This window comes from Mustela putorius, unplaced genomic scaffold (genome assembly GCF_011764305.1).
Source record: "Mustela putorius furo isolate JIRA1106 unplaced genomic scaffold, ASM1176430v1.1 tig00003846_pilon_pilon_pilon, whole genome shotgun sequence".
Classification (NCBI taxonomy): Eukaryota; Metazoa; Chordata; class Mammalia; order Carnivora; family Mustelidae; genus Mustela; species Mustela putorius.
In genome coordinates this window covers 9,584,376-9,598,806 of record NW_025421999.1, presented here as the reverse complement: position 1 = coordinate 9,598,806, position 14,431 = coordinate 9,584,376, and positions in this window count along the sequence as shown.

The window sequence follows — 14,431 nt, the reverse complement described above, 5'->3', positions numbered from 1 at the left end:
GCAGAGAACCCGATGTGGGGCTCGATCCCAGGATGCTGGGATCATGACCCGAGCCGAAGGCAGAGGCTTTAACCCACTGAGCCACCCAGGCGCCCCAATAGTATAAACTCTTAATGCAATGGAACTTCTTGATGTGGTCTGGAGCAATTAGGGAAAATTCCAGGATAAAGTAGAAGTTTTGAAAAACATAATATGTATCACATTTTTAGAAGTATTTTTCTTGTTTTTCACAAAGGTCATTTTATTTGTAAAACATTCATAAAACTGGCCTTCTCGATATCTTTCTTCTTATGCTCCATAAAATCTCTGCCATATTTGATATTATTGCTTATTCCAATCTCTTAAAGCTCATCTGGCTTTGGTAAGAATGTATTATTTTGTACTTTTCCTACTTCCTTGGCACCTCTCATCCTGTTTTCATTACTAGGCTCTAAATGTCCTATTTTTATTTTGTTTTCTTCTCTATACATTTCTTGCTTCAGTGATCCCATCTTTTCTCTTTTTTAATGGTCATCACTTCTAGGCAGATGACTCCCAAATGTATATTTAAAGTCCGGCTAAAATCCTTAGTATACATAGAAGTGTTCAATATTATTGTAAGAAAAATAAATTGTTTAATGAATACAAATTAGTGAAGAGTATTAGGGCTAAAATGTAGACTGTCATATCATAGGGAGAACTGATTCTGAGTGAATTATTTTCATCCTATCTCAAAAGCTCACGTTTTAAGCAAATAGATTGTTATCTGTAACCACCCTTGTCAACATTGCTGCAGCTGATTTTGGGGTGCTGGCTTTTATAAAAACTGATTTATAATTATAACCATTACTGGGATACTTCCTGTTGAATGACTATCAGGCTAGGAGTCTTCCATTGATGAAATTATCTAAACCTTATAAAAAGCACCGAAAAATAGGTATTTCTAATTCCATTTTACATATGTAAACACCAGGTGCTGAGAGAGGAATTACTTTTTAATAGTTGCAAAACTTTCAAGTTACAAGCAAGAAAGAAGGCCACCCTTAATTTTTCCTTTTCACTATACCATACTTCTTCCTCTGATCTAAAAAGAGCAATTTTCAAAAGGCTATTACATGAATAATGTACTAATTATCATTTTAAACTGTGAAATTTAATTACCTAATGTAATTAAAGGAATATATTAATTTGGCTAATTCTTACTCTTGAAATTAATGGCAAATTAGATATTTAATGTATAATTATATGAAAATTATTAACCTCATTCTTCAGTGTCTTTTCTTCTAGGAAAATCTGTGACTATTGATTAACCAAACATTGCAGTGAAATCTGTAATAAAAATAAAAATATAATAAATGACATTTGTGTAAGAGTTTGTCTCAAAACCACACATCTAGTTGTTGAGATCAGAAGGCTGCTGAAATGGAATTCATTTATCAGGAGTGGTTAAAACCTTTAACATACAGTTCGGACTTCAGTCAGTTTACCAGATAGATTACGGAGAGTTTCAGCTCCTTGCAGTCAAGGGCAAAGTGCTTTCCCTCTTGTGGCACTACCAGCTTTTACATAGTCTCTAAGATAAAGTAGTACAGAAAATAGTGGGCAAAAGGAGGTTTGCTCAGTCCCTGAATTAGAGCAGGAAGTGAGCTTGCTGTAACACCAGTAGTCTCTGCCAGTTTATGCTGGAGTCACCAAATATCCACTTCATTCTCTATTCTCTGTATAGAGTGCACTGACTCCTCCACTAGAGAGAAAACCTAAAATACCACCATTCAGTAACTGCATTCAATCATGGTCCAAGATCTCTAGGAGAACACACAGTACTTTTTCCACCACTAAGTCAGAAAGTGATATCTCTTCTTTTGATTAAACTATGATCTAATATATCCTCTAAATCTCACCAATATAATATGGTTATAAGAATAGGATAACCATCATAGAAACTTCCAATTAGAAGGATATGAGATTTTCATCAGATTCTCAGAACTGGTGGGATCTTTAGGGGTAAGCATTGGGTCCCTGGACTGGCGATGAGGGACGCTCTCTGACTGTTTATTTATTTATTATCTTTAAAAAAATATTTTTATTTATTTATTTGACAGAAAGAGAGAGATCACAAGTAGGCAGAGAGGCAGGCAGAGAGAGGGGGAAGCGGGCTCCCCGCTGAGCAGAGAGCCCAACTCGGGGCTTGATCCCAGGACCCTGAGACCATGACCTGAGCCAAAAGCAGAGGCTTAACCCACTGAGCCACCGAGGTGCCCCTCTGACTGTTTTATAAAAAAAGATTTCTGGGGAACCTAGGTGGCCCAGTGGGTTAAACCTCTGTCTTCATTCAGCTCAGGTCATGATCTCAGGGTCCTGGGATTGAGCCCTGCATCGGGCTCTCTGCTCAGCGGGGAGCCTGCTTCATCTTCTCTCTCTGCCTGCCTCTCTGCCTACTTGTGATCTCTCTCTCTGTGTCAAATAAATAAATAAAATCTTTAAAAACAAAAACAAAAACAAAACATTTCTTTTGGGTGCCTGGGTGGCTCAGTGGGTTAAAGCCTCTGCCTGGGTCCTGGGATCGAGCCCTGCGCGGGGCTCTCAGCTCACCGGGAAGCCTGCTTTCTCCTCTCTCTGCCTGCCTCTCTGCCTACTTGTGATCTCTGTCTGTCAAATAAATAAATACAATCTTAAAAAAAAAAAAAAAGATTTCTTTCTCCATTGTTTTCAGGAACCCTAGCTCTGTCCTTCCAGGAGGGGAGTGAGATTTCTTTGACTACATTTAAAATGGGTCTTGGATGCTGTAGATTTTTTTTTCAACATTTTATTTATTTATTTATTTATTTATTTATTTGAGAGAGAAAGCATGCATGAGTGGGGGAGCAGCAGAGGGAGAGGAAGAGGGACAGACTCCCCATTGAGCATAGAGCCTGAAGTGGATGGACACAGGGCTGGAGGTGGGGTTCATGCAAGGCACCCCTTGGGGCTCCATGTGGACTCCATCCCGGGACTCTGAGATCATGACCTGAGCTGAAGACAGATGCTTAACCTAGTGAGCCACCCAGGCACTCCTGGATGCTGTAGATTTTTTTTTTTTTTTTTTAATAGTCAGGATGTTAGAAAGTGGACTCTAGGGACACCTGGGTGGCTCAGTTGGTTAAGCAGCTGCGTTCAGCTCAGGTCATGATCCTAGCGTCCTGGGATGGAGTCCCACATCGGGCTCCTTGCTTAGCAGGGAGCCTGCTTCTCCCTCTGCCTCTACCTGCCACTCTGTCTGCCTGTGCTCACTCTTGCTCCTCTCTCTGACAAATAAATAAATAAAATCTTAAAAAAAAATAAAGGAAAAAAAAAAGAAAGTGGACTCTAATTCCTTTGACAATACAATTCTCCTCAGAATTTAATGGGCTTTTAATCTATTTGATTCCAGTCAGTTCCTGCTGCCAGTAACCCATATAAATAGTTATATAGCCATATTTCTAAGATCTGCATCTTTTCTGCATCCAGGCCCAGCATTTATCTCTATTAGCTTAATGGCTGCTATCTTAAGGCTATGCAGTTTGAATTAAAAACACAAAACAAAAAACAAAGAACAAACAAAAAAGAACACACAAACAACAACAACAAAAACCCAAAAAGCCTGGATCTTAATAAGTCTTTTGCTCTTTTCTCAAACTTACTTCCCTTTTCCTTTGTTTAAATGCAAACAAATTTTCTTAGACTTCAATGCCACAATTCCCAGACTCTCCTCTGAACTCTTTTCTCTTTCTTATTACACTGTGTCTGTCTCTGAGTTTATCTCCTTCTTCCCAAATATAGTTAATGACTCTCGGCACACACTAAGGTTTTAATTCTTTCCAACCCCTTCCCCTAGAGCTCCTGGTACAAACCTTTTTCCAGGTTAGTACAGGTCATGTGTCACCAAAAGCTTTTCCCCAGTGTAACAAAGAATACCCAATTTTTCTCTTTCAAAATCAGTTTCTTCACAAAAATAGTATCATAGAGTCAAGATTTTTGCAACAGTCAGACACTATTCCTGGTACCAAGACTCCATCAGTCATGGTATACTGACTGCTTAAAACAAGCCCTGAATCTCAATGGCTTAACCCAGTAGGTTACTCATCTGACAAACCACTGTGTTGTCACGGGGCTCTGCTCCTGCCATAATTTAGGTATTCTAGCTCTTATGGGACAATGATCTTTAATACCTGATGTTCAAAGTCATTATGGAATGTCAAGGGAGAAACAGTACACAACAGAGTTCTATGGACCAGGCCTGGAATCCACGTACATCATTTATGCTAATATTTCATTGGCCAGCACTCAGTCCCATGACCCTGCTCTTACTTAGGAGGGATGGGCAGTGCAAATCATCTCTGCATTGCATGAACTTCTAGTAAATCCTAGAAGTCCTTTCTATGAAGAAGTCACAGAATCTGTTTCATGTTAGTTATCTGAAAGTTATTTGTTGGCTTTAGAGGATGAAGTAAAAACAAGCAAAATCAATAATAAAATATTATGAGTTGTTCGTGGACATTTTTAAAACATTCTCAGCTTACAGTTTTTACAAAGTACATATTCTTCCCAGCTCATCTTTTATCATTGAGCATTTTGGCAGAGGATGACTCTGACACTACGGGGACCTGCTGGCATTCAGATCTGACCACCCTGGCATTCTGCAGGCCTGTGACTCTCCCGGTGTTACCTATGTGACCTGTCTTCCAGACGTACCAAACCGGACAAAACCACAACCCTCTGCTCAAATGCTCAAGAGAAAATGAGGCTTGACTGCCTGCCTTCTTTCCTTCCTTCCTTCCTTCTTTTAAAAATATTTTATTTATTTATGTGACACAGAGAGAGAGATCACAAGTAGGCAGGCAGAGAGAGAGAGAGGGAGAAACAGGCTCCCTACGGAGCAGAGATCCTGGTGCGGGGCTCCATCCCCAGGACCCTGAGACCATGACCTGAGCTGAAGGTAGAGGTTCAACCCACTGAGCCATCGAGGTGTCCCAAACGTGAGGGTTTCTTTTCTTAACTCTAACCGCTCATACACACCCAATCCTTGCTAATCAGGAAGTGCCCTCAACTGTATGTCATCTACAGCTCTTGAAGCTGCCCGTATCTCTTGTGCTCCCTGCTACATACGCCCTCCTGGCTGGTCCCCAAGACTTCAGCCTCCACGCCTTAGCAAACATGCAAATAAAATCCCAATGTTTCTCAGATTTCTCCTGTTAACCTCGAGATAAAGTGCAAACCATTTTGCATGATGTTCACATGATTGCTACGTGTCCAGACCCCAATGGTTTCTGGCTTATTTAGGATCCCTCCACCAAGTTAATACTCCAATCTCTGGCTGTTTTGCCCCTGGACGCTATTTCCTGTCTCTCCTTTTAGTCCCATAACACCAACTGTTCCCTCATATTTCTACACCATATTTTACTTGTCTTCCTGTTTGTCTCCTCAGTAAAACTTGCCAGATCCTTAAGGACAGCAGTATTTTATTTTTCTTTCATCTCTAGTCCTTAATATATTCCCAGGCACACTGTAGACACTCAAGACGATTTGCTGAATGATTGAATGGAAGCAAATATTAGATCCGAACCACTTTCCATTTCACCCCCATCAGTCACCCAAGTACTGCAGGGAGCAGTGGACACCTCTCTAATACATGTCTCTTTATAAATAACCTCAAAAGGTCTGGATGGACTGTTGCCTCATGCACATAGCCAGGAAACAAGATTTAGGTATGCTCACAACTTCAAGGTTTTGGGAGTACATATTTGGAGCTCATACCAGAAAGTATCTGTATCAGCGTGTGACAAATAGCTACTGAAATAGAAACTTCATGGCAGAATCTGTTAGAAGCAGCAGAGAGAGACATTTTTATTTCCCTTTGCTTGTTTGTTTCTGTGAGAAGAGTGGAGAGACATGGGAGAATTTCAATGCCCGGAAAGAACCGAGATTTCTCCTCTCTCTCAATCTCTCTCTTTTTTCTTTTTCTAAAAAAAATTTTTTTTTTTTACTTCTTCCTTAGAGTTATTAGTGAAACTTTATAAGCAAATGAGCATGTGAAATATGCAGTTGTGGGCTAACACAAATTGCAGGTCGGAACACATAACCTGATTTTCTAGAAAAAAAAGTATATTGTTAAGAAATTATCATAGCAGATAAGTCAAGCAGAGAGAGTCAATTATCATATGGTTTCACTTATTTGTGGAGCATAACAAATATCATGGAGGACAAGGGGTGTTAGAGAGGAGAAGGGAGTTGGGGGAAATTGGAAGGGGAGGTGAACCATGAGAGACTATGGACTCTGAAAAACAATCTGAGGGTTTTGAAGGGGCGGGGGGTGGGAGGTCGGGGTACCAGGTGGTGGGTATTATAGAGGGCACGGATTGCATGGAGCACTGGGTGTGGTACAAAAATAATGAATACTGTTTTTCTGAAAATAAATAAATTGAAAAAATAAAAAATTAAAAAGAAAAAAAGAAATTATCATAGCAAAAATAAAACAGCCATGATTCTGCGGTTGGTTCCTAATGCTGGCTCTAGCTGGGCTTGTTTCACACAAATTCTCGAATCCACACTCGCCACGAAAACACAACTTAGAGCAAAAGCACAAGTTCAGGTTTGGGAAGTCTGGAAATAACCCAGGTGTCAGCATTTTAAAAAATGGTATCTCAAATGATTTTAATGTAGTTGGTTAAAATTTCACTTTATATATGACACTGTCATGTATAAGGCACGTGTGTGGAGTTAGGCTGGTGGTGATGAAATAGCTTAATTGTTCATTTCATTTTCTATTAGAAAATATGTATATTTCTATACTGTAAATGTCCTTTTAGGCTCATCTTTATATTTGTGGCTTGGAAGTATTCTAAGTAAATTGTTTCCAAGATACGGAGCAATTGTAGTGTTATGATTCTTTCTCAATGGATCCAACTTACCTGTTTTTTTTTGTTTGTTTGTTTATTTTGTTTTGTTTTGTTTTTTAACATGATCTGCCTGAGAGGCAGGGTGAGCTAGCGCCTCCTTTCACATGGCCAAAGGATTTATTTTCTTTCAGGAAGTGTCATAATTATACCAAATAAAATATCTTTCAGCTCACAAAGCCTGGATTCAGAGAAGAGCTAAGTGGGGCTCATTAACAACATTCTTTTCTCTACCAACAAATACAGAGCACATTACACTTCTTATCAACCAGAAATTTTTAGATACTAAATATAAATTGTCTACTCTTTTTCTTATTTTGTTTTTATGTGAAGGAAACAATTCTATCACTCTACTTCCCCATTTTAGTATTTATATATAATTTATATATTGTATAATTTATACATATTTATTATATATATGCATATATATATATAATATACTAGATAGTAATTCTTTGCTACATATGTGGTTTGCAAATATTTTCTACCAGTCTTTAGGTTGCCTTTTCATCTTCCTCACACAAGTCTTTGCAGAAAAAGAGTTTTCAATTCTGATAAGGTCCAACTTATAAGTTTTTCTGTCATTGAAAATGCTTTTGATGTCATCTAATATCTCTTTGTCTACTCATAGTTTCTCAAAATGTTTCATTTTTCCTTTTTGGGTTTTTTTTTTGGGGGGGTAAAAGTTTTACAGAACTTGAAGTCTACGATCCATTGGGAGTGGTTTTTGGATGTGTGAGATTTAGATCAAGGATAATTATTTGCCTACAGATGTCCAATACCACTTTTTGAAAGGCTACCCTTTCTCTCCTGAAATACTTTTAAAGTCTGGTAAAAAATCAGTTTATCATCACCAAGTCTGTTTTATAGGGTTTTCATTTTTTTACCATTAATCTGTGTTTGTCCTTTCATCAATACCTTATACTCTTGATTACTACATTTATAAAGTAAGCCTTAATATCCAGCAAAGGAATTCCTCCCAGTTCATTCTTCTTTGCCAAGACTGATTTAGCTGTATAATGCCTTGTGCTTTTTTGTGTAAGTTTTGAAATAAGCTTGTCTGTGTCTACAAAAAATCAGATGGGCGTATGGATAGGAATTGCATTAGACATAGAGATCAATTGACATGTTTACTATGTTGAAACTACTATCCATGAGCATACTGTAACTCTCCATTTGTCTTCTTTTATTTGTTCCACCAGCATTTTATAATTTTCAGCATGCCGACAACTTAACTATTTTAAGTAAATATTTAAATATATTTTATTTGGAGCAATAGTAAATATTATTTTATGTTTAAATTCTTAGTTATTCTTTGTAAGTAAAAATGCAACTGTTTTTTGTGTGATTTTATATTCCATAACCTTGCTAAACTCTCTTATCAGTTCTAGAAGAAATTTTGTAAATTTCTTTGTGGAAATATCTGCATAAAAAATCATATCAAATAGCTTAATCTCTTCCTTTCCAATCTGTATGCCTTTAATTTCATTTTGGCTCTTTGAAGTAGCTAATTAAGTAAAAGTTTTGAATGAAAATGATGGGAGTAGACCTCTTGATCTTAGGGGGGAATACTTACTTTCACCTTTCATGTGTTATGTTCCTTAAGTATGATCATAACTGTAGGATTTTTTAAAAAATTTTCTTTTTCAGGTTGAGATAATTCCCTTTCATTGCTCATTTGCCATCTTTCTTTTTTTTTTTTAAATGAATGGGTGTTGGAATTTGTATTCTGTTTATACATTGTTAGATTCTGTTTGCTAATATTTTGTTAGAGTTTTTCATCTAAGTTTATGAGAGATATTAGTTTGTATTATTATAGTCATAATTTTGGTACTGTCTATGTTTTATTCTAATATCATGGTAATACCGGCCTCATGAAAAGAATTGGAAAGTTTTCCATCTTCTACTTTCTGGAGTAGATTGCATAAAATTATTATAAATTCTACTTTAAAGGTTTGGTAGGTTTTTAATGAAACCAATTGAACCCAGTATTTTCTTTATGAGATTTTAAATTACAAATGAAATTTCTTTAATGGTTATGGAGCTATTCATATTGTCTATTTCACCTCTATTGTGTTTTGATAGTTTGTGGATTTTGAGATATTTTTCCCTTTTTTCTAAGCTCTCAAATAGATGATTATAATATTGTTCTCTTTATTTCCTTATTCTCTGTGATTGCTGAAGGATTTGTAGTTAGATTCCCCATTTCATTCCTGATATAGGTCATTTGTGTGTCTCTCTTAATTTTTGTCAATTTTACAGAGGCTTCTAAAATTTTTTAATTTTTATTATAAGAATTAGGTTTCTGTTTTATCAATTTTCGTATTTTCTTTTTTTCTTATTTTTCAATTGTATTTATTTCAGCCATCTTTACTGTATCCTTTCTTCTCTTTGCCTTGGATTCATTTACTCTTCTTTTCTTAGTTTTTTCCTGTGTGTGTGTGTGTGTGTGTGTGTGTGTGTTTGAGGTAGGAACTTAGAGGACTAATTTGAAAACTTTACTTATCTTTACCATAAGCATTTAGTGTTATGGGTTTCCCTCTCAAAACCACTTTGATTGTATTCCATATTTCATTTTCACTTTTGTTCAGTTCATATATATCTTATTTCCTTTGAGACTTTAGTCTGATTATCTGGTAGTATATTTTTCAGTTTGTACATATTTTGAGATTCTCCTATTGTGCTTCTGTTATTGACTTCTAGTTCAATTTCATTACAGTCAGAGAACAAACTCAGCATAGTAAGAACTATTTTGAATTTTTTAAAGTTGTTTTATAATCCAAGCGATGGTTTGTCTTGGTGAATGCCCCATGATTGCATGACAAATGTGCATTCTGCTGTGTTTCTATATATGTCTATTACATCTTGCTGATTGTGTTGTTGATTTTTTTGTGTCTTTTGGTGATGTGTTCAATGGTTCTATCAGTTGCTGAAAAGGAGATGTTGGAAGTTCCTACCTCTAATTGTGGTTTTATATGTTTCTCTCAATCCCCTTTCTTTTATTTCCAAGCTCTTTTGTTTGATGTGTATACATATAAGATCATTAGGTCTTACTGACAGACTGTTTTCTCTTATTATTATACAGTAATGTACTTCTTTATCTCTAGCAATATTTTTTGCTGTGATATCAACTTTGTTATTAATATAACTATTTGTTATATTAATTGTTACATTAATAACTATTTGTTATTAATATAACTATTTCATATTTTTAAATATTTGGGTAGTTTATCTTCTACCATCTTTTTACTTTCAATCAACCAATGTTATAAATATGAAGTGAATTTCTTTAAAAAAAGCATATACCTGGGTCATGATTTTTTTTAATCTATTTAATCTATTTAATCACCAATCTCTATTTTGACTGGTATATTTCAACTATTTACAATTAAGGTAATTATGGATATGTTAGCACTTAAGTCTGCCATTTTATTATTTATTTGATGAGACCTCACTCTTCTTCCCTTTTCTTGCCTTTCTACAGTCACTTAAACTTTCAAAAAAAAAATTCTGTTTATAGTGTTTTGAAGGATCCCTCTTCCTGTTGTGTTAGTATTACCATATACATAAGTGAGTTATAACCATCTCTTTATGCTAACATTTTATCATTTTGAATGATGTGTGGAATTCTCACTGCCATCTATATCCTTTACCTTCCTAACTTTTAAATATTATTGTTTTGAGTATTATAATTTTTTCAAACATGGGATGTGATTTATAAAATGCATGTGGAAAGGAGCAGTCTATATTATGTTCATATTACTATTATTTGTTGTTCATATTGCCATTCTTCTTTCTATAGGAAACTCTAAGTTTTTTTTCTTCTATCATTAGTTTTCATCTGAAGAACTTCCTCCAGCAATTTTTTAAGTGTGTCTGGTAGAACTAAATTCTTTTAGTTTTCTTTCATCCAAGAAGGCTCTTAAGTACTGAAAAGCACTTCTATTTATCTATTTATTTATCTGTTTTTATTTATATAGAAAAACAGTTTTAGTGGATACAGATGTTGTAACTGGCATGTTTTCTTTCAATGCATGAAAAATAATGTGCCACTTTCTTTTGGCCTTCATGATTTCTGGCAAGAAATCAACTGTCATTCCAAATTGTGTTCTCCTATAAAGAAGCATCAGTTCTCTCTGGAAGTTTTCAAGTTTTTCTTTGTTCTATGCTTTTAAAAATTTTATTAATATACATATTGATATAGATTTCTTTGAATCTATCTTGTGTGGAATTTGTTCATTTTCTTGGATCTGGGTTTGTGTCTTTCACAAAATTAGGAAATTTTTCAACATTATTTCCTCAATAACAAAGAAATTTCCAGTGTACTTTCTTACTCCTCCCTTTATGGGACTTTAATGACAGGACTACTAGATCTTTTCTTCATGTCATATGGGTCAATTCATTTTATTCAGTCTTAAATAAATAACTGCTTATATATCAGGACATTGTACTCACAGATTAAACAGATACAATGTTGCTTGTGCTTTTAGCATTAATTTAGTCCCATCATAAATATCTACTTATCATTTTAAAGGTTATGTTGCTCACCTTTGCTTCAGAGAAAAATAAATCTGTCCAATGAAAAGTGCCTCTTCAATGGTGAAAACATAAACATGAATTTAACACACAAAATTAGATCTTTCAAAAAATAAGAAAATGTAGGAAAAAATTGCTGCAGAGGAAGACATTTAACACAGTGTTTAAGTCTTGGATTTGTCCCAATTAGCTAAGTGACTGTTTACATTCCATTTCTTTTTTCCTTATTCAGACTCTCTATATAATGGTAAAGGTGAACCAGGTTTCTAAAGTAAATTGGACACCATAACCCTAAAATATGGTCTTATTTTCACAGTAGGCTCAATTTGCTCACTCCTCTATTTGTTCTCATAGAATCTTTCACAACTCTACAAAAGCATGCATTGAGTTGCACTTAAGTTTTTATTTAGTTTTCTGTTTCTGTTTGGAAGACTTTCTTTTCCATTAGGATAAGAGCTCCTTATAAGCTAAGCTGGAACCCTCCTGTGTTTACATCACTACCACTGTGCACTGTTCCTTAAATATAAAAGCTGCCCAATGAACGTTTTCTGTATGAACAAGTAGGGAACAAAAATGTAGGATATCATAGAATTTCCTCAGAGACAAAAAGGAAAAGTAAAACAAACTAACATTTGATAAATAAATACTATAAAAATACTTCTGATTTTGCATATTCTTCTTTTCTAGAATCAGACTTTTAAATCAGTTTGAGATTAGAGATATGAAGATTCTACTCTCATCATAAAAACTTTGTAATGAAACTTATACTCTCACCATAAAAGCTTTGTAATGAGTTGATAAGGAGGCATGTGTTCTTGACCTAAAGCAAATTGATTAAGAGAACCTTCACTTGGTATCTAAGGAAAAAAGGAGAAAGAAATCTACTTACCGCCTTAACACATATTTACAAATTATACTCGGAGGCTAACTAGCTTCTCATGATTTCCACCTGACAAGTATTTTAGTATTTACATAAATGTGGAGGCAGTGAATATGCCCATGGGTTTAGAGGTCACTAGAAGACACTAGAAAAAGCTACTTTAGAGTAACTAAAGATCATAGAGATCTTTAGTTGGCAAGTTAGCAGATAAGGAATAAACCAATTATAACATAAGTAAGATACAGTGGAAGGAAATGCCATTTGTGTCTGCTCACTTTTCTGTGTTACCCCTTTTAGGTCAATTTGGCTGTAACTGTAGGCAAATGAAGTCACAACATGCAGTAAGTTAGCACTGGAATCCTTAAGACTCTAGATTTCATATGCGAAGTTTTGGAGAGTGCTCAATGTCAAACAATAAAATTTAGGTTCTTATAAAGAGAAACTACTTATTCTTCTAATAGGAAATTCTAAATAGAATCATAGAAATGAAGCATGAATAAACTGATTATCCCTAGTTCACAAAAAAACCCTACATCTGCCAAAATAATAATGAGTACTATAAAATTATCCTTAAGTTTGTTCAAACTTCAAACCCACAAAAACAGAGCATTAGTCTTTAAGTAGGAGTCTATTCGTTAAACAGTTAAGTTTGAAGTTGGTTATTTTTAGCAGTATCTTCTGTTTGTTATTTATTACAACCGCAAGATCTGCCAAAGGCTTTTAGGGAATAAAGTACGATATAAGTCTGACAATAGGTAATTTATATAAAAGATACTTCTGGAGAAAACAAGAAGGATGTTTATAGAGGTGATCTTGTATGACAGCAATAGATCTTAAATATTTGAAATTCATAGCAATTTTCTTCACATTTCAAATACTCTATTTTTATTCTAGAGCTTGTTTTAAAAATCATCAAGCTTTCCCATGTTTCAAAAAGCTAAAGGTTACTAATCTGAGACTGGAATACTTCAGAAAACATCATTTATAGTGCAAACAAATGTGTTATCAGCAAAGAACGGTACAAATGAAAATTAATAATGTCCAAATGAAATTTTGTTTCCCTGTTGTGAGATGAAAGCTACAAATGAATTCTAGAAAAATATGACTTATTCACAGTGAGAATGGATAAATTAATCAAGGTGTAATTAACTGAAATTTGCATCAATTAAGTGACTAGGAAGAAACTCAGGTACTCAATAGGAAAAAAACCCTGTTATATAACCTACAAAATTAGTATAGTTTCCCTTAAATACAAGAAGAATATTTTATCTTTAAGAAACAGATAATTTTAAAACAAGTTTGCATTTCTTTGGAATTAAATAATTAAAATTCACTAAGTTGTTCTTGTAGTAGTTTCACTCTTTTTCCTAGAATTGTACAGGTGCCATGAAAACCTTGGACCCTAATGGTAGCCTAGAGGTGTCTTGCAGAATTACTTCTTTTTTCTTTTCCTTCTTTTTTTTTTTTTTTTTCCTGGGTTGTGGTTAGATGTGATGGTGCTGACTGATACTGGTGGATGTTTTAAGAATGTTCTCTGAGAATCCTGCCACATTTAATGTTCTGCTATTGTTGAAATTGTTCTCCCACACCACATAGCATCCTTTTAATTAGAATCCATGAGAATAATTCCTTTGAGAATTAAGAATAGTTGGTATTCTGCTGAGCAGTTGATTTTGTTTTTATATTTTAGATTCTGTGGGTGTGTGCAAGTATAAAGTGACTTTGTAACTTCCAAAGAAATCACAAGGATGGCTGCTCTCTCTGAAAAGATAAAATAAATAAAAACGGCAAGTTAGCTAAGATGGAAGACGGGCATCTCTGCTAACTGTAAACAGAAGGAAATGTAGAACAGTCAGGGGGTCAAGGCCACAGTCTGTTGGGGCAAGATTGGACAGTTTGGTCTCTGTGTAACAGCTTCAGACACAGGAACTGGTCTCAACTCACTATCTGAAGAAAACAAACTGAAAAATTAGAATTTCTAGGATCAGATGATTATTGGGAAATGATGACCCTGGAAAACTAGCTGTCCGCTACAATGACACAGACATAGGCTTTACAATCAAGAAGTGAACCAAGTCACCTACTGGATCAGGGATGATACTGCAATATTACAATATTACTGTGG